Consider the following 22347-nt stretch of genomic DNA (forward strand, 5'->3'; position numbering starts at 1 on the left):
CCAATGATGCTCCCAAACAGCTGCCAGTCTGTTCTCTGTGTCTCTGAGTCTGTTTCTATTTTATTTGTTTGTTTATTTTGTTCAGTTTTTTGTTATGTTGTTTTTAATCATCAATCTTACAGAATAAAGCAAATTGCTCATAAAATATTTACTTCCTGATTCCTTTCAAAATTCTTCACTTACCGTATTTTTCGGACCATAAGACGCACCGGACCATAAGACGCACCAGTTTTTAGAGAAGGGAAATGAAGAAAAAAAGATTCTGAAACAAATAGTGTCCTAATATATTTTATGTGCATTAAAACCCAACATCACAGTCATAAACACATGTAATCAACCCTGTAAAGTAAACAGCAGCATTTAGAACCATTTTAGAGCCGGGCAAGCACACAGAGACCACACAGAGCCGGGCAAGTAAAAAAACTTTTTTTTTAAAGTATATGTGTAGGCTATATTTGGACCATAAGATGCAGGGACTTTTTCCCCCCACTTCTGGGGGGGAAAAAAGTGTGTCTTATGGTCCGAAAAATACGGTAATACTCCAAAAGAATTTATTGTCCCTTTTTAGTTTAAAAAATTTGTGCTATTTCTTTTTTCTTCCTTTTTGTTATATTTTTGCATCTCCTTTGTCCCTATATTTAACATGTTTAAATTCTGGCAAAGAATTTACAGCTAAATGGCCAAATTCTTCAGGAAAGGCTGTACTTTTGCTATTTCCTGGCCAACAGAAAACAAGTTGGATCACAAGTCTAGCCAGAAAAAACAAATGTCTGTTGACAATGATCCAGTCCGAGTTTGTAGGTCCAAAGTCTGGAGAGTGTGAAGCTGAGCCTCAGGTTAATATCCAGCACACAGAGTACATGTCAGAGTGAAAGAAGTCCACTGGAGTTTGATCATCATCAGATAAACCCACAGAGATGGCTGGTAAAATAGATGCATGATTCTATTCCAGCTGGCTAACATTGCGATAGTTTTATGAGGATGAGTCACTTTTCTAAAGAATTTTGCAGTAAACTAGTTTTATGTCACAACGTCATGAAGGAATTGACTTTGGCATCTGCTCTCTTTTGGGTTTCCATCTCTTCTTGTATCTCCTTTAGGGAATCTGACTTGATTTTGCCCAACTAGCTTTCTCTGCTTCAGTCTTCCATTTATAGTCTGCTAGCTGCTTGGGTCCCTGGCTCAGCTCCCACACCAACTTACCCATTTGGGAGCATTCAACTACACTGCCTTTCTCTTGCTTTGGCTTCCATGTTTGGGAACCTTCCAATGTAGCCACACACTCCACCCTCCCCTCCACCCCCGGAATACAACAACTACACAGCATTAAAAGTGTCATTTGTTGATGCAGTTCAGAATTGTACTGAAAAAAAAAAAAGAAAAAGAAAAAAAAAAGAGGGCTTCCATTCCCAGAGAATCCTGTGTTCTACCCCACTTAGGGATGCGCAGACACAGGGGCTTTGACTCACGCTGTTGTCTCATTCTACCTCCAGGAAGCAGAGCTCCTTTGGCCTGAGATGGTGCTGAGTCTGCCATGCAGATTAGCTTTCAGCTTTTGAAGCTAGGCCCCGCTACTGCATCTCATGGTCCTGGTGAACAGAAGGTAAGTGTGACAGTGCCACCCCTGCAGTTGTAAAAACCAAAATGTCTCCAGAAAGTTCCCAGGGAGATAAAATCAGCCACAGTTGAGAATCACTACACTAAAGAATACATACCTTCCATTTGGTCAGATACTGTCAATTAGTCTCCAGAGATTGGAACCAATTTATATGTTCTCTAGAATATCTATTTCATCCCATCCTCATTAATACCATGCAATTAAAACGTTTTGCTAAGCTAACCCAATTGATGCCAACAGTATCTTGTTTTCATGGGTATCTCTCTAATTAGTGGCGAGGCTGAGTTTATTGGCCATTTATATTTTTCTCCTCTAAAGTATATCTTTATATCTTTTTATACATTAATGGACTCAATTTGGTAATATTTTGTTGAGAAAATTTGCATCTATGTACATGAGAAATATTAGTCTATTGTTTCCTTTTCTTGTGATGTCTTTTATCTGGTTTTGATGGTGAAATGATTCTGACCTTAAAATGAGTTCAGAAGTATTTCTTCTGGTTCTGTTTTCTGGAAGAAACTATGTAAATTTGGTACTATCTTGCCTTAAATGTTTGATAGAACTCACCAAAGAAATTATATAGACCTTTTCTTTCTTTTTTAGAGTTAATAATTATTCATTAAATCTTTAATAAATATAAGCCTATTGAGGTTGTTTATTCTGTTTGTGTGAATTTTGGTAGTGTGTGTCTTCCAAGTAGTTGGTCCATTTCATCTAAGTTATCAAATTTTGGGACATAAATTCGTTGATATCATTTCTTTATTGTTCTTTTAATTTTTGTTGGATCAGTAATAATGACCAGGTCTCTTATTTCTGATATTGATAAATTGCGTCTTCTCTGGGTTTTTTTCTTTGTTATCCTAGTGAGAGTTTTTATACTTTTACTGGTATTTAAAACAAACAAACAAAAAAACAAAACAAAAAACCCCCCACAGTTTTTAAATTCATTGCTCTTCTCCATTGTTTTCCTGTCTAATTTTAATTCCCTCTCTTCCCCCTCCTTCCTTCTTTCTTTTCTTTCGTTCTTTTCTCTTCCTTCCTTCTTTCCTTCCTTCCTTCCTCCCTCCCCTCCTCCCTCCCTCCCTACCTCCCTCCCTCTTTCCCTCCCTCCCTCCCTCTTTCCCTCCCTCCCTCCCTCCCTCCCTCCCTCCCTCCCTCCCTCCCTCCCTCCCTTCTTCCTTCCTTCCTTCCTTCCTTCCTTCCTTCCTTCCTTCCTTCCTTCCTTCCTTCTTTCTTTCTTTCTTTCTTTCTTTCTTTCTTTCTTTCTTTCTTTCTTTCTTTCTTTCTTTCTTTCTTTCTTTGTATGGATGATGTTCCAACTGAGCTACTGGCCAGGTGCTTGCTTTATTTTTAATCTGCTTTTACTGACTAGTTCTATAAGATAGATAGTAGATTTTCAAAAAATTTTAGATTTTCATTTTAATAGTATATACATTTAGTGTTATAAATTTCATTCTAAGCACTATAATTGCCTCCCACAATTTAAAATATATATATATATATTTTATTTTTTTTTATTGATTTTTTTATAGAGAGGAAGGGAGAGAGATAGCTAGAAACGTCCATGAGAGAGAAACACCGACCAGCTGCCTCTTGCACACGCCCTACCGGGAATGCGTCCGCAACCAACGTACATGCCCCTGACCGGAGTCGAACCTGGGACCTTACAGTCCGCAGACCGACGCTCTACCACTGAGCCAAACCGGTTTCGGCGCCTCCCACAATTTTTGATAAGTTGAATTTTTTACACTTAATTCAAAATATCTTTTTAAATTTCTCCTATCAAGCCAGTGTGGCTCAGTGGTTGAGTGTTGACCTATGAACCCAGGGCGTCAGGATTTGATTCTGGTCAGGGTCCATGCCTGGGTTGTAGGCTCCATCCCCAGTGTGGGATATGCAGGAGGCAGCCGATCCATGATTCTCTCTCATCATTTATGTTTCTATCTCTCCCTCTCTCTTCCTCTCTGAAGTCAATAAAAATGTATTTTAAAAAACTTTTCTCCTGAGCTGCCTTTTTTGAGCCAAATGTTATTAGAAATGGGTTGTTTAAACTCCAATGATCTGGGGCTTTTCCATTCACCTTTCTATTTCCAATTTCCATCCCATTCTATACCATTATCATTTGACAATGCACTTTGTAGGATTTCTATCCTTTTCATTTTGCTAAAGTTTGTTTTATGCCTCAGGGTGTGGTTTACTTTATTTAATGCTCCATACTCACTTGAAACTAATGTATATTATGCTGTTATTTAATGGTGTATCCTATATATATATATATGTTTCATAAAGTTGATTGATGGTGCAGTTTAGATCATCTATTTCCTTCCGACTTTTTGCCTCCAGCTAGGATAACTGCAGTGATCTTATAAGGGGCATATCATCATTGGCTCTGTTTTTTGGGTTTTTTTTCAAATTGAATTTCCACTCTACAGCCTAAAATTTTCGAGATACATATCTCTTTATTTCAACCCATTACTTAAAATAATGGTATGTCCTTATCACTACTTTTCAACATTTCTCCCTTGGGGAATCCTTCCCTGGCCTTGCAGACTAGATCAAAGTCCCCGGTAGCAGGTATTGCTGACCCACAATCCCATCCTTCTGAGTTCCCCTGCAGATGCCGTGGACTGTTTCTGGGCACGGAATCTCTTCCCATCTCTGGTGTCTGCATTTCCTGCTTCTCCGCCCGAGGGCTTGTTTGGAGGCCACTGGCCACCCTGAAGTCTGCCCCCTGGGGCAGTCCTCAACCAGCGAGGAAGAATATAGTTCAGGGGCAAATATCCCATCTCCCACATACATTAATGGGGCATTTCTCATCTATGTTCCTGTTCCACAGGGACCTTGAACCCTCTAAAGGTTCTCTACAGGACCGAGCTTCCGTTGTCCACAGAAGCAGTCCGCTCACCAAAGCACTCTTCATGAAGTATTTCCTTCCCTAGATCTCTTTCTCTCCTACCTTACTCATGTTTCTGGGATTAATACCCAACTAAATTGACCTTATTTCAGGGTCAGCTTTTGGCGAAATCTGAAGTATGGCATCCCTTTAGTTTACCCTGCCAGGCTACTGTGTCCCTCTGCTTCATGGCGTATTTAGGGTTTGCCTTCATATGGATGACAGGGAGAGGCTTGGAATAATGTTCACCAACTGGTCTTTTTTTTTTTCTTTTTCTTTTTTTTGAGGGTAGAACTTTTACTTTCAGTATTTTTCTTCTTTTACAGGCATTATAATTTTAATAAAAGTCAATGACATACCCAACAATACTTTTTTTATGGTATAATACCTTTCTTTGTATAATACATGTATCTGTGTTCTCAGTTTTTAAACTAAATATTTTAGCCTGGAGGGAAAAAAGAAAGCAATGTCATGAAATTCTTTCCAGAGACATAAAGTTAATAAAATGATGCATTTTTGCTTTCAATAAGAATTTCTGCTGAATATAAATTTCTAATTTAAGTAACTTTATTTTATATGACATTCTTGTTCACTCTATTAGTAATATACTGACTGAAAGCAATGGCTTAAAAAGGGTCTCCTTATTATCCTTTTATGAGATTTTGCTGATGTAGAAAGGGGAAAATGGAGGTGGCTAGGAAGGTAGTATTTTGTCATTCTTGAATTTTTTCTTAAAATAGATTTAACATTTCATTTGGTCTCTACTCTGAAGTCTAAAGTAGAAAGCAACTAATTATTTTGTTGTTTGTATTTTATAGCTCAACCATTAGCATTTTATAGCCTCTTTTTGCTGATATAAATAAACATTTTAAAGAGGAAGGGATGCAGCTATATTTAGATAACATAGTATTAAAGCTAATATAAGATTAATAGCATTTCCTCCTTCTTGACTGAAGGTAAAGTAAAAATAGAAAGAATTTAATCCACTAAGTATGACCTCCAACTAGAAACTCAGAATACCATTTAACTAAATTATCTACATGAAATCCTTATTTTCGCCACTGATAAGGCCATTATACACAAATCCCTGCTTTTAAAAACAGAAAGTTTCAAGAGAATAGAGTGCATGTGAGTTTCAGAGAACAGGGATTTACGGATCACAGATTTTTAAAGTGGCTTTTTAATCAATACAAAATATAAGCCTTTTTTTTTTTCCAGTTAGAAAATGGATTACTAAAGCAATAAAAAAAAAAAAAAACTTTCTTATTCATTTGGACTCTAAAAGATTAATTCATAATAAATCACTAAGAGCATTACATTATGAAAATACAGGGTTCTGGAAGAATCTCTGGAGGTAAGAATATGGGACTAGTAATAAATTCATTTTTCCTCTACTCAATTTTTAAAGATTAAAAATATGAATATTTTATGTTGAGAGAAGTTGTAACAATGAGGATATTCATGAATTGCTGAGGGCCTTATCCACAGTGGGAAAATCCTAGCGTTCCTTCCCTACTACTTAGCAGTATTTCTTTTACAAGCACTTTATCCTTAGCAGGGGAAATGGGAAAAGGCCCAAAGGCCTCAACATAAGAATGTTCCCATAGTCTGGCTTATAACAACCAGCATTTTATTTTAAAGAAAATAATCCAAATGTTCAACCATACAGGAGTTAAATAAATAATGATACAGCTATGTAATAAATGGTTAGCCTTTAGATAATAAACAGTCATTGTCAGAAAAATGTTCATCATCTGTTGTTAATTGAAAAAATATGTCTGCAAATATGTAAAATGTAATGCCATGTTTCACAAGGAGAAGTGTATTTGAATATATAGATAAAATCTGAATGATATCATCAGAACTAGAAACAGTGATGAGTTTAGTATGATAAGACTGCAATATCCTTTTGCCCTACCTATTTTTATTTATTTTTTATTTTTTTTAAAAATATATATAATTGATTTTTCACAGAGAGGAAGGGAGAGAGATAGAGAATTAGAAATATCAATGAGAGAGAAACATCGGCCAGCTGCCTCCTGCACACCTCCATTGGGGTTATGCCCGCAACCAATATATGCCCTTGCCCGGAATCAAACCTGAGACCCTTCAGTCCGCAGGCCGACACTCTATCCACTGAGCCAAACCAGTTTTGGCCCTATCTATTTTTAATTATCTCTATTTTCTATATTTTTGCAATGATAATCTATTTCTATAATAAAGGAAAAATAAAAGTTACAAAATTAAAACGCAGCTCAACTATTTATACTTGTGAAAATTGGACAAGTTTCCAATTTTCTTTTTTTTTATGTTATAGTAAAAGTTAACACAAATGCACATGTGAAAACTTGACAGGGTTGTGCATTTACCAAATGTTTTATAAATATGACTTTCAGAGACTCCTAACAATGCCTCTACCACAATTTAGGAATGTGACCTTAGGAAAATTACTTAACTTCTTTGGATTTTGTTTAACTCATTAGTAATATGAAGAACTTATACTGATTTTAAGGCTACTCTTCCAATCATTGTACTTTATGAAGAATCACATATTTATACACATATGTTTCAATTTTTAATTTTTAAAAATATTTTTGTCATATTGTTCCAATTTTTTTTTAAGAGAGAGTGGAAGGGAGAGGGAGAGTCAGCAAGAGAGAAACATCAATGTGAGAAAGACACATTAATTGGTTTTCTCCAGCATATGTCCTGACCAGGGCTTGGGATCAAGTCTGCAACCCAGGTATGTGCCCTTGACCAGGAATTGAACCTAGAACCCTTCCATTCACAAGTCAGTGCTCGATCCACTGAGCTAAACTGGCTAGGGCCATATGTTTGAATTTAAAGATGTGTGTGTATGATTGGAAGGAGAGGAAAAGAAAAGAAAGGGATTGGGCTTTTATATATCTGATCAACACTAAAATTACTAACACACCCCTGCCCATGAGTAATACTCAGAGTATGAAATATGTAATAAATGGTTAGAGGAGGAAGGAAGATGAAGTAAGAAGTTTGTCAGGCCATCCAAGAAAAGAGTGGGGACAGTACAACTCAATGATTGCAGCCCCTGTAAAGGTGACTGTATTTCTGACCACTTCCATAGGTCCGTTGTAATAACATTAAAGACAGATATTTCAAAGGGTTGATAATTTAAAAAATCTTCCAGCCCTAACTAGCATGGATATGCTTGTTGTTCCTGGTTCCTTAGCTGATTTTGAAAGGAAAGAATGGAAAATATATTGAATCTTTGGCATCTGATAGTTCTAGCTCTTTGGTAGTTGTTAGATAAATGCTACATCCTTATTCAACATGAAGCTATGTATGTGGAGAGGGCAGGTGAAGGACAATGGGTATAACAAGGATATTAATTCTAGAAGTTTCAGTGGAATCATGGCTATCGTCATTTGTATCCAAATGAGCATGAAGAGGAAGTGATCATATAATGAATGAAATGTTCCTAAATTGTCAGTCAGGAAACTTGGTTTCTAGCCCTAAATTTCTCACTATCAATGTAACTTTATGTAAGTAATATTACATGAGCCAGTTTCTTTCTCTAGATAAAGTGTTCATACTACATATTGTTTTCCTATGGCTACTGTAACAAATAAGACAAACTGGTGGCTTAAAATGACTGACATGTAGTCTCTCAGAGCTCTGAAGCCTCAAGTCTGAGATCACTTTCATGGAGTCAGAATTAAATTAGCAGAGCCATGTTCTTTCTGTATTCTCTTAAAATCGGTTCCTTATCCATCTCAGCTTTTGGTGGCTGCCAACATTCCTTGGCTTGTGGCCACATACATGAATTTTGCCTCCATCTTCACTTTAACATGTGAGAAATCTTATTCTGTGTCCCTTCAGATGGATACATAGAATAGCATTTATATAACTCAATATAATCTCCCCATCCCAAGATTCTTAATTTAATCTGTGTAGAACTTCCTTCCATAAAAGGTAACACAGCTTCCAGAAATTAGGATGTGGATAACCTTCTCTGGCCTACTATACATTACTTAGTCAACAAGTCCAGGTTTATAATTCAATAACTTAAGGAATAAGCATTTTTAAAAATTCCATAGAGTCCTAATTATAGAAAGAATTCAGAGCTCAGCTTTGTTCTCCTTCTCTTTTGAGCCTAAACCATCTATTTCTGATGAGAGTTATGAAGGTGGGAGTTGTTTTTTTTTTGTAAAAATTTTAGTTTCTCCTTTAGTTATAACAAATAATATTTTAAAAGTGCATTAAAAAACAATTCTTGCAGAGGAAGCAGTGTAGACAGCCAATTGAGTATCTAAGTCAAAAAAGTATATTAAAAAGTTTATTAAAATAAAAATAATGAGATGTTTTTGCCACCTCTGTTACCAGATCTGAACCTTATGAGAGTACAAGAATTAGGAAAGGACCATAATGTGTTTTGACAATGATAGAGAGCCCTCTAATAACTGCAAAATGAAATACACTATAATAAACTATGAAATTTAGGCTTTGTTTCAATTTTTAAAATGTAATTTCAGAAAATCAATAGAACACAGGGATAGGCAACAGTATATTAACACTTGAAACAATAGTAACAAATACAATAATAAATAAATAATAATATAGGAATAAACTCTGTGTTTTGTGTACTTGCAACTGCAAACCTCCTTATGCTCACCCCTGTATTATCGTTATTAAAAGATGATATATTTTGATATTTATAGGCTCTTTTGTTTTTTGTTTTTTTTGCATCTAAGAAAGAATGGAACCTTTGGTTGCATAGTACAATTTGAAGATCAATCTGTCTCCAAGGTCAAATGGAGCAATCTAGAACTCTTAGGAGTGATTTCCTGAGATTCTTCCAGACAACACAACTGATGGATGAAGTTGGATTCAATGGAGATTCACTCGTTATAATGCAAGTGGTGTAGGGTTCCATTAATCATCCACTGGGCTGTGAACACAGAGCAAAGAAATGAGGTCTAAGACTCATCAGCACACAGTCTTAGATTTTGGAATGTTTTTTTTTCTCTGTTTTGTTTTGTTTTTAATATATTTTATTGATTTTACACAGAGAGGAATTGAGAGGGACAGAGAGTTAGAAACGTCGATGAGAGAGAAACACCGACCAGCTGCCTCTTGCACACACCCCCCCCCATTGGGAATGTGCCCGCAACCGAGGTACATGCCCTTGACCGGAATCGAACCCAGGACCTTTCAGTATGCAGGCTGACACTCTACCCACTGAGCCAAACAGGTCCCGGCAGATTTTGGAATGTTTTAATGTAATTGTCATAGAATATAAAATATTCTAACTAAAGAGCATTTCACTACCTTCACCATCACCCCAAATTTGAAATAATGAACCATTTATTCTAGTGATAATTCTGGTGTATGGTGAATGGAGAAAGACATTTAACATCTTATGTGACAATTCTATGATACATCATCTGTATATCTGGGAAATGCAAATAAAAACTATAATGAGATACCACCTCACACCAATTAGGATGGCTGTCGTCAACAAGACAGGTAATAACATGTGTTGGAGAGTAAAAGAAGCCCTCATTCATGGTTGGTAGGAATGTAACTGTGTATAGCCACTTTGAAAAACAGTATGGACATTCCTCAAAAAAATTGAGAATAGAATTGCCATAGAACCCAGCAATCTCTCTTCTAGGTATCTACCCCCAAATTTGAAAACATGTATTCAAGTATAGCATTTTCATTAAATACTTAGTTTGAGACACTGGGGATAATGAAGCCTGTGTGGCTAAGATAAGCAAATGTGTTGATGCTTCAATTGTTGATGGTAACAGAGGCAAGGGCTGAGAAGACAATAAAGAGACTGGCACTGAATTCATTGAAGATAGAGAGGAAGCCTTCTTAGAGGTCAATAGCCATTTTCAAACTTTGGGGTAGGGCTGGGAATTCATTTATCTTATTACACAAATACTTATTGCCTACCCCGTGTCTGGCACACTTCAGCAGTGAACAGAAATATACAAAGTCTCTACTCTTATGGAACATACATTCTATTTGGAGAGAAAATAAACCATTGAACAAACAAAATAATAGGGAGAAAACTAAAGCAGGGATCTCCTATTGTGATATGTAAGCTTAGGGAAGGATGCAGATAGGGGATAACACTTGACATTGGAGGTGAGATGGAGGAAAGCCACATGGTTCTCCATCTGTAGGAAGAGAACGTCAGACTAAGAAGAAAGTGCGTGTAAAAACCCTGGAACAGGAATATGAGAAACAACGAAGAGGCAAATGTGGCTGGTGTAAAGAATGCTTAGGAGTGGAGACAGAAAAAGTTTGAGTAATGTAAAAAAGAGAGCAGAAGGAAGAGTACATTTGGTTTATAGGCTAAGCATAGATTTTACTGTGAGTGAAAGGAAATTTTGGCAGTCTAACTGATAGATTGTGGAACTGTCTGAGTAGCAAGAATATTTAAATCTGCAAGGCTAAAAGGTGATGAGCCCCGTAATAATCCAATGTTTGGAGATGTGGGGTATGTAAAGGAATTATCAAAGGAGACCGAAAAGGGGCATCTAGCCAGGTATGGGGAAAGCAAAGTCAATGCTCTGAGGTGAAGTACAAAACACATTTTTTAAGTAACAATGATCTTTCATACCAAATGATTCTGATTGGTCAAACTGGATAACTGACCTTTTTAAAAATGGTATAATATAGAGGTCTTTTGTGCCCTTGACAAGAGCAACATTTCACGGGCACAAAATGGAGTAGGAGCTAAGTGGGCATGTGAGGAAAAGGAAGGAAACATTGTGTCCTCAGAAGTTCTTTTTAAGAAATATTGCTGAAAGGAGAGAAGAGAAATGGAGCAGAAATTTTGAAGAGATATAGAATCGAGGGAAATTTTCTTTTAAGACAGTATACATCTGTCCTAAAAGCAAGCTGTTAATAGAGAAAGATGATGATGCAAGAGAGAGAATGGGCCATCGCAAGAACAATGGTCTGACTAGTGCTCCTCAAAATTGTTAAGGTCATCAAAAATCAGGAAAGTCTGAGAAACTGTCACAGCCAAGAGGAGCCAAAGGAGAGAGGATGATTAAATATGGTATCCTGGATGGGATCCTAAAACAAACAAACAGGACAGTAAGGGAAAATAATGAATGCAATTCAAATAAAGCATGAGGTGTAATTAATAACATGTCAATTCGGTTCATTCCTTTTGACAAATGTGCTGTAGTAATGTAAGGTGTTGACAGTGTGGGAGATTGGGTACATTACAGGGAATAAAGAGACTCTGTATTATATTCATAACTTTTCTGTAAATCTAAAACCTAGAATCAAAAGTTTATCTTGATAAATGCAAATGCTTGGGTGGTAGGACAGAAGAGGCAGCATTTAAAAAATTGAGTTACAGTTTACATACAGTGAAATACTAAGATCTTTCTTCTTCCATTCAACCTGTTTTTATGACCACAAATCAAGATATAGAGCATCTCTGTCACCCAAGACAGCTTCTCATTCCCTGCCCAGTCAGTGGCCCCTCCCAGAGCATCCACTGACCTGATTTTTGTATCCATAGCTATGTTTTGCCTAATCTAGAGATCCAGGTAAAAGTACTACATAGTATGCCCCCCCCTTTTTTTTTGTACCTAAACTCTCCATCAGTACCTCTGTGAAATTCATCCATGTTAGTAAGTGTATCCGTTGTTTCTTTTTATTGTTGGGTAGGTTTCTGCTTTGTAAATACACCACAATTCATTTAAAAATTCTTCCGTTGATAAATAATTATCTTTAATTACCTCAGAAGTGATTCTGATGCAGGCAGTCTATAGATATCAATCTGAGAAACATTACCAAAACATAAAAAGTAGGTGTGCTCACTCATTATCTCTTAGTTAATAAACCTTTCCAAGCATGAAGAGATAACTGAGTATCTAAGAAGCATAATATACCTGCAAATAAATGTGTCAAGTCCTGCTCGCTATCCAGATAACGCTGAAAAATTAACAGTAGTCTCACATTGAAACGGCAAGATATATTAGAGTGCCTACATCAGCGACAAAGAATTTGCAGGCCAAGTGGCCTCATTTGTCTTTAGTTAGTGGATGGTGTTGATTTGGTTATCAGCCTTCAGAGGCTGATGAGAACAAAGGCAATGTGTTTCTGATCAGACAGCAAACATGGCTGGCAACAGTTGAGCAGTTTGGCCAACACAATGACAAGGTACCCCTCTGAGTTTCTGCAGCATCAGGCATTTAACACAGTGCGTTGCCTGCTCTGAGTGTTTACATGAGTGATGTGGGAAAGGAAACAGCCTGATAAACTGCAGTTGGGAGAGTACGCATCTGAATTCAGAAGGCAGGAAGACACAAGGAGCTAGCAGGCTTGATGCGCACAGGTCTCCAGGGTGCAATAACTGAGCCTGAGAATACAAATAATATTTTGAGTAAGAAAAGAAGGCTGCTGCTGGAACGCGTGCTTAGCACGTATTCTGCCATGGCAGTGAACTTGCTCCGTTACAGAGACACAGATGCTCAGCCCCAGGCTGACTCAGCATTGGGAACCACCTTCCACGGCCTCCTGAGAAAGGCAAGAATGCATGGAAATCTGTAAGCTTCCCATATCCAGTGGCTGCAGTTTCTCCCTTGTGTATTTTCCCTTTCACCAATTCTCATCTCTCTCTCTCTCTCTCTCTCTCTCTCTAAGTATTTTAATTTTTATTTCAGAGAGGAAGGGAGAGGGAGAAGGATAGAAACATCAATGATGAAAGAGAATCATTGATTGGCTGCCTCCTGCACACCCCCTACTGGGGATCGAGCCCGCAACCTGGGCATGCACTCTTGATCAGAATCAAACCTGGGACCTTCTATCTGCAGGCCAGCACTCTATCCACTGAGACAAAATGGCTAGGGCCTCATTATCTCTTTTTTCCTCTTCTTTTATTTCATCTTGTGTACATTCTTTGAGTTTTACATTTTCAATTTCTCAATTATATTTCTAAAGGTTATGTTGCTATTTAAATGAATATTACATTTAGCATTTTAAAGTAGATTTGGAAGAATTACCAAGTGCAAAAAACTCAAGCCTTCAGAGAAATGATCCAAACATCCAAGATGTTTAAAATAACATCTTGCCCAGCTGGTATTGCTCAGTGGTTGAGCATTGACCTATGAATCAGAAGGTTGTGATTTGATTCCTGGTCAGGTCACATGCCTGAGTTGTGGGCTTGATTTCCAGTGTTGGGTGTGCATGATATTTCCATCTCTCTCTCTCTCTTCCTTCCACTCTGAATCAATAAAAAGAAATGAAAATTTAAGAAGGAACATCCTGCTGAAGCCGGTTTGGCTCAGTGGATGGAGCATCGGTCTGAGGACTGAAAGGTCCCAGGTTCAATTCCAGTCAAGGGCATGTCCCTTGGTTGTGGGCACATTGCTGGTGGGGGTGTGCAGGAGGCAGTTGGTCAATGTTTTGCTCTCTTTTATGTTTCTAGCTCTCTATCCCTCTTCATTCCTCTCTGTAAAAAATCAAAAAAATATGTGCTTTTTTAATTTAAAAAATATATATTTTATTGATTTTGTACAGAGAAGGGAGAGAGATAGAGAGTTAGAAACATCGATGAGAGAGAGTCATCGATCAGCTGCCTCTTACACACCCCCTACTGGGGATATGCCTGCAACCAAGGTACATGCCCTTGACAGGAATCGAACCCAGGACCCTTCAGTACCCAAGCTGACACTCTATCCATTGAGCCAAACTGGTTTCGGAAAAAAAAAAAAAAAAAAAATATATATATATATATATATATATATATATATATATATATATATGTGTGTGTGTGTGTGTGTGTGTGTGTGTGTGTGTGTGTGTGTTTAAAAAAATAAAATAAATAAAAAGGAACATCCTGTGGCACACTAGCATGACTCTGAAATAGGGATACCTAGAGATGGACCTCAATCCCTAGGGAAAAACCTGAGTGCCTTTCTCCAAAATTTACAAGGAAGTCAGTTAAAGCAAGGCTGACTAATTCCAAAATTAGCCAGCTTTGCTTTCCCAAGGGCCTATGAGCTCATTTTATTAGGTGTTTATTTAGATTGGCTGCAAAATGCCCCAAGATTATTTGATGGTTTAATACTTGTCCTTGTGACACGGAAATACTTTGGGTACCTAATGATGTGTAGTTATTCCATATACAGCCTGACTCTGTCTGGCACACTGTATTCAAGTGTACTTTCACACAACTAAAAAAAAATCTCCAAATTCTGGAGTTTATGTAGTCAACTAAGGTCATTTTAATTATTGGGAGAATTGAGAATATGCAGAAGAAATATGTATCACATCTAGAAGTCATTTTTTTTTTCCAATGACTTATTCTTCAGCTCCACAAATGCCCACTTCTTGGATAGAATGATGCTTTGTGTCTGCCTGCACATTGTTACTATAGCAGTGGGTGTGTGAGGCTCAGGATTCTTGAGACTCTCTGACCGTGTACTGAGTGGAAAGAGACCACACACTGTGCCTCTGCTTGAAAATATGTTGTTTTTTGCAGTCTTTATGCTCTATGTAGCATCTCACGTTCTTTGCTGCAGCTGATAAAGGTTTAGCTGAGAAATCACATCTCCTCCTTAAGAATGAGGCGGCAGGGCCCTGGCCTGGTAGCTCAGTTAGAGCATCTTCCTAATTCACCAAGGAGGGGGTTTAAGCTCCGGTCGGGCCACATACAAGAAGCAACCAATGAATACATACCAGTGATCTCTCTCTCTCTCACGGTCTCAGTGAAGTTTACCAGGTGCATACAATTCTTTGTGGCATATCAATGTTTCACAGATGTGCAAGCTACTAGGATAGCTAGAGTGGCAACACATACTAAGATTGCCCAATAAGTTACAAGAACATTTCTCAAAGCTACGCTTTTCAGTCTCCTTGGAGAAAGGCTTAGACTAATCTATGAAGAACCTAATTTGGAAGCATATGTATATTCTAAAACAAAATAGTTCCTTTGTTTGGGCCATGTTCTTATGATAACTGTTTGCAATTTATTTTTTTATACTGCCATTATGATACCAGTTGTACAGTTAATTTTGTTACAGTAAATTTTTAAGGAAAAAATAGTGCTAATTCCTAATATCTATAATTTACTCTGAAGGAAGTCAGTTCATTCTGTGTTTGTTATTCTATACAGCTGGGGGTTGCCATGAGGAAATATTATAGACTGGGTGGCTTAAGCAATAGGAATTTATTTCTATAATTCTGGAAGCTGTGAAGTCTGAGATCATGGTTTGTGGGAGCGCTTTGCTGTCTCTTCTTATAGCAGCACTAATCCCATTGTGAATTCACCCAAACCTAATCACATCCTAAAGACCCCATATTCAAGCACCATCGCATTGGAGGTGCTAGAGCATCAACATATGAATTGGAGGGGAAGCACAATTCAGTCTATAGCAGTTTGTTTGTTTAGGGGTGAGAAACACCCATATTTTGTGACAGCTCTTTATAAAGCAAAAATATTGTCGAACTAGGCTTTTAGAATAGCCTATGATCTTAAGCTTAAAAATACATTATATAACATGAGCATCGATTTTGCCAAGAGAAATTTAACAAAAAAAAACTAAGGTATTTGAATGTGAGAAGTCTTAAAATGTTCTTATTGAAGAGCAGACTTATGGGCACATTTCTCATCAGACACACTTGTAGTAGTAAAAGTTGGCAAGTACCTAAATGACTGTAAATCATAAATATCTTAAGCTCCCTCTGTCTTTCTCAAAGCTAGGCTAATAGTAGATTTGAAAATTACCAATGTGGGAATCACACATTCTTTGGGTTAATTACAGTACCACCCTACAGCAGGTACTCTGTGGTGGGAGTGTATTCCTTGGAAAGCAAGAGATAGTAACTCCTAAGCATAGGAAATTTCTCCTTCACAAAAGAATCAGAGAGAAGGGAACCTAGAGAGTTGGTTACAGCATCTCTAAGTTTGGAAGCAGCGGGAGAAGAGAAGGGTCACAGGGCAGGACCCTGGAGTGTCCCATTAGAATCCTGTGGAAGACCAGGGATGGGATTGACAGAATGAGATCATCCAGGTGCAGAATGGTGTCCAGAGGATAATTGGTCACCTTCTGAGTATGGTTAGTTTATTAATGTTTCACTTATAAAAATAACCCGATGCCCCCCTTTTTTTAGTTCCAAAGAACCATCGTAATACATAAACTCTGTGACTAGTACTGTTTTATTCAGAAAAGCTCAGAGAGATGTAGAAGTTCATTAAGAAGGTGACAGTTAGGTGAGGAGAGGCCTTAGAACTGAAAAGTACACGCTATGGTTTCTTTCAAAAGGAACTCTGGATGTATGTTCATTTTAAATACATTTTTTTTGTTGATTTCCAGAAAGAAGGGAGAAGAAGAGAGAGAGAGAGAGAGAGAGAGAGAGAGAGAGAGAGAGAGAGAGAGAGAGAGAGAGAAACATCAATGATGAGAATCATTGACCGGCTGCCTCCTGCACACACCCTTTACTGGGGATCTAGCCTGTAACCCGGGCATGTGCCCTGACTGGGAATCAAACCATGATCTCTTAATGCTCAACCACTGAGCCATGCCATCCAGGCTGTATGTCCATTTTAAATGGTGAAGCACCACCAATGATATTTTATAACCATTATGAAATCTATAAAGCTTAACTGCTTCCCATAAAAGAAAATGCCTAAGTAATCACAACACAGTTAATTATTTTACAACTAAGATTTCATATAAAAATAAAATGGGCTTGACATGGGGAAATACTAAAAGTGAAGTGTTTCATATCCAATTTCATTGTAAAGTTGCTTCATAATTAGAGTTTTACCAGAAGTTTGTTACAGCATTTAGCAAACTGGAGCGTGAAATAGCAAACACCAGCTGTACGGATTTGAGTAACTTCCAAAGCTCTTAGTGATTAATCATTCATAAAAAATTATTTATAGTATTATTTTTATGCTCACAAGTAGTTACTATTTCAGCATGGCATACTCCCACTAAAATGTGATATGTTTCCAGTTAAAATCAAATGTCTATTGACTTAATAACTGTATTGCCCAATATCACATATTATAACTACAGCTAACTTAGAGTTCCGGTACAGTTGGGTTTCTCAACCATGGGATTATTAATATTTAGGAGTAAGTCACTTTTTAAAAATATGTTTTTATTGATTTCAGAGAGAGGAAGGAAGAGGTAGAGAGAGATAGAAATATCAATGAGAGAGAATCATCTATCGGCTGTCTCCTGCATGCCCTTTACTTGGGATCAAGCCTGCAATCCGGGCATATGTCCTGACCAGGGATTTGAACCACAATCTACTTATTCATGGGTGGACACTCACCACTGAGCAATACCGGCAGAGCAAATGTGTCACTTTTTGTTGTAGGGTTCTTTCCTGTGTTGTGGGATGTTTAGTAGCGCCTTGGGTATCTATCTACTACATGACAATAACACTCTTTTCAGTTGTGATAACCAAAAAAAAATTTTTTTTATAACAAAAAATAAAACTGGACCACTGTCTTACACAATATACAAGAATACACTAAACTGAAGCCAGTCCCACCCACCTCTCTTTGCCTTCCAACTGATTCCAGCTTCTCTCACATCTCTTCTTTTATTAATGGAATTTATTGGGGTGACATTGCTTAACAAAATTACAAAGGCTTCAAGTGTACAATTCTGTAATATCATCTGTATATTGTACTGTGTGTTCACAAACCTAAGTCAAGTCTCTTTCCATCACCATTTATTATCCCTAACCCTCTTTTACCTCCCTCAAGCCCTTTTTCCTTTGGTATCACCATACTGTTGTCTGTATCTATGGGTTGTTATTTGTTTGTTTGTTTGTTTGTTTGTTTGTTTAATCCCTGTACCTTTTTCACCCAGCCCCAAAACCCCAGACACTTCAGGATGTTGGGGGTTAGGAGAGTTGGGAGGAGAGTTGGCCCATGGTTGAGAATCACTATGATAAAGGGATAAATGTACCCAGTTCTTAGTGAATGATTTAGCCTTTGGTGGTTGGCCCAAGAGTAGACAGGTTCTATGATTCATATTTGTCTTTAAATAATATCTCATCTGACTCATTCTGACCTAGCCTAGTAGAGAGCAATGTGTTTCATTTCTCAGGATTTCAAATTTTGATAATTTAATGATTCTATAATTTTGTATGTCTATAATTATAACTTTTTGAATAACATTTTTGCTAAGCATCACACAGGGAAACAGAGGCTGCATGTTTACAACACACATATTTTAAAAGTGTTTTTATTCATATTTCTAGGGTCTGTATCAATTAATAGGTGTATTTTTAAAAGTCACAGGAAAATTAAGATATGCCAGAGAATGACTGTTATTCCATTTTCTTGGCAAATTGTGCTAGAATCTCTGAGAACCTCCTTCATTGGCCTGCCTTCTCTCATCAGTTTGATTAATTTTCTCAGGGTTGTGTTTATGAAAACAAAAACATTCAGGCTTTTTAAATTTTCCTAAGCTGCACTACAGTAGAGAGAGAGTCTAGAGGACCTGGTGATTTCTCTCTCTCTCTCTCTCTCTCTCTCTCTCTCTCTCTCTCTCTCTCTCTCTTTCTTTCTCTCTCTCTCTCTCTCTCTCTCCTTCCCTCCCTCCCTTGTCCCCCCAGACAAACAGACACACACACACACACACACACACACACACACACACACACACACAGATGCACATATCTTTTCCTGTGGCAATGGAAAGCAAAGGTGTATACATTTTGTGAGAAAAAGTCTTGAAGACCTTTTAAATAGAAAGGAAAATGAAGTATGGAATTCTTTCTCTATTAGCACTAATGAGATGTGAGTATACACAAAATGGCTAAACGGAGAAATCAAGAGCTCCCAAAGATAATCCCTCCTAGAACAGCATTGCTCTCTCCATTCCCCAGTTTTGTAAGTTTCCCCAGTCTATTGGTCTAACATTTTCAATGCAGTCTTGCTTTTTTAAAAACTCAACCCTAGCCGAAACCGGTTTGGCTCAGTGGATAGAACGTCGGCCTGCGGACTGAAAGGTCCCAGGTTTGATTCTGGTCAAGGGCATGTACTGTATTTTCCTGCATATAAGACGACCCCCTAATTTTACAGTTAAAACATAGGTTTAGGCCTATATTGGCTGTATAAGACTACCCCCCACTTCAAAGAAAAGACTTACTTTGCCGTCAAGATCTGCAGGTAATTTTTGTGCAATTTTGGTCTTTTGCCCCCGATTTTCGGTTGACTTTTTTTCGTTTCAAAAGTCGTCTTATACGCAGGAAAATACCTTGGTTGCAGGCGCATCCCCAGTGGGGGGTCTGCAGGAGAAGGCTGATCAATGGTTCTCTCTCATCGATGTTTCTAACTCTCTGTCCCTCTCTCTTCCTCTCTGTAAAAAATCAATAAAATCTATTTTTTAAAAATAATAAAAACTCAACCCTAAAGTTAACATAAATAGGGAATATTAAAGTGTTATAGATTTCTGGAAGACAATTATTTTTAAAATATAGGGTCTATCAATAGTGAAAGAATGTGCACAATTGAGAACATTTTGGTGGGGCAGGGGAGGGAAGAGTCAACAGGGCCATAGACATGATGTTTATGCCTGTTACATTCCATACACATTATATGGGTCCTTAGTATGTGAATTTCATTGTACAAATGATATTTTATTTTTATATCAATATTGTATTCACTGAGAGCGCCATTCATTGATCATCCATTATATGCCATATTTTATGAAGTGCTAGACTAGAGGTGTGATGATAAGTAAAGCAAATGTCTCAATTTCAGTGAGCTCCCAATCCAGTGGAGGCAATTGATATACCAATGGAATTTAAATAATAAACAAATAAATAAATATATTTTTAGAAATACAATTTAAATTAAAAAATACACTGAAAAAATTTGACATGCCAATAGATCATTGCAATGAGTGTGACCAGGGAATTAGCAGGGTGAACTGCACTCTCTTATCCTCAGCTAGGCAGCCACCTGTGGTAAGTAGGTAGCACAATTTCACTCAAATGCATTAGGAGTCCTTTGGAGAGTGAATGCTATTGATTCCACTTCAGCCAACATCACTCTACTTGTTTGCTTGCCTTTTAGCAAACCTTCTAAAAAACAAACAAACAAACAAACAAACAAAACCAAAAAAAAAAAACCAAGGCTAAAACAAACAAAAAACCTATTATACAAACCACACTTAGTACTTAATTTCTGTCTCAATTTCTCTCTTCTCAATGGTTAAATCCAACTTTGAGCCCTACTAATATATTGTACTAATACTGCTTACCTCCTTGTCACCACTGACCTTTGCTAAATTTCTGAATTTGTAGATAATGGTCAGTCATTGTTTTATGAGACCTCTCAGTTGTCTCATTGACTATTTGGCAGTCTAGAATTTGGAGAGAAGGGCAGATGGAAATGTTTATATGGACTCCAATTTATCTGTACTATTTGATCATTTTAGGAGAATATATATTATTTTTATACATTTAAAAAATTTTTAAAACACCAAATACTTTTTTCAAAAGTCTTAGAATATTATTTTAGAAAATGGTTGCATTTGGGGATTCAATAAGTATCCTAATAATTAGTCTCTAAACCTTAGCTCTATCTTCTTTTTTTAAAATTCGTTTTCATAGTAAAGCAAAGGCCCTAAATTACTGCAATAGGGCTGCCAATTATTCTAAAAGTATCATCTGTTCTTAGCAGATCAGCTTCCCTGCACTAAGATGTTCAAAGCTTTCTAAAATTGAGTTTTATTTATTTGAGGTTGGGTAATAACCATGCATGAGTTTATCACTCTAACCAAAGGAGTAAGTTACTCTGATTGGCCAGGGCAGGTCACGTGCTCACCTTTGGCATCATGGATGCAAGCAGCTCCACTAGACCCACATGGATTAGGAGGGATGGAGAAATTACTTTTAGAAAAGGAAGTGGGTGCTGGCACCAGAAGGATAGGATGTTTTAACTATGCCCAAACATATCTATTTTCTTTCAACTTGCTCAAAGACTTGCTAATGTGTATTTTTCTGGACTTTCTAAACTCAGCTTAAGTCATTTTTAAAGGCATTCATCTACATTCCTGCCAACTGTTTCTAAATGTTAAGCTCTTAAGGATGTAATTAGCCTTTAAGAAACATATCTTTTTTTTTTTTCTTCTATGATTTTCAGGTGCCCTCTGCCAATAAATTGACAGGGAAGTGTGACTTAGGCCACCATTGGTCAATGAAAAGAAGCAGAGCCATTTGCTCACCAGTATTAATTTCTGAATAAAAATGCAAGATGCTAACTTGATTGATCTTAAAGAAAAGCATAATTGCATTTAACCTACATTTTAATCAAAGTGAACAAGAATTATTTGGGTAATTCCCCTTAATTGGTAGGAGGTATAAAGACTATAAATCCCCAGCTTATCTCATCCAAATAAACTCCACATCTGTGTATCTTGATTGAAACTGGACTGAGTGCAAAGAGGTGACTGTGATGGAAAAGACAAACTGCTAGAAGCTATTAACATTTATTATAATCATCTCCTACACATTGGCCAGCAGACATTTTTGGAAAATATAAATTGGTGAATACAAGGGCAGTCTGCCACAACTTAATGAAAGATAACATTGTTCTCTCCCCACTGGTTTTATGTCAATGCAGAGTGAATGGTGTGGCAGAAACATCTGTTTATCTCATGGAGCCAGCCAAAGTAACCTCATGTGCAGCTTTCATGCAATCTTTGCAGTAAAGTCAGGTGGATAAGAAGGCTCCTAAAAATGCCAACAAAAACACTGACAGCACCACCAGAAATCTATGCTGAGCACCTCTTATGTTGAAGGACTTGAAGATACAATAGTGAGATGAGGGAACACTGTTATGACC

At 37.3% G+C, this 22347-nt stretch overlaps 1 protein-coding gene across 1 annotated transcript in view; it reads left to right on the top strand.

The window, feature by feature from the left end:
• The first annotated feature begins 1173 nt into the window (after positions 1-1173).
• The window catches only part of TMEM196 (transmembrane protein 196), a 167928-nt gene continuing 146754 nt past the window's right edge, over positions 1174-22347 (top strand). The window contains exon 1 of the mRNA XM_045578087.1: positions 1174-1603. The gene's annotated coding sequence lies outside the window, so the exon portion shown is untranslated. The remainder of the gene's footprint in view (positions 1604-22347) is intronic.

Source organism: Pipistrellus kuhlii, unplaced genomic scaffold, assembly GCF_014108245.1.
Source record: "Pipistrellus kuhlii isolate mPipKuh1 unplaced genomic scaffold, mPipKuh1.p scaffold_m20_p_10, whole genome shotgun sequence".
In the NCBI taxonomy this organism is placed as follows: Eukaryota; Metazoa; Chordata; class Mammalia; order Chiroptera; family Vespertilionidae; genus Pipistrellus; species Pipistrellus kuhlii.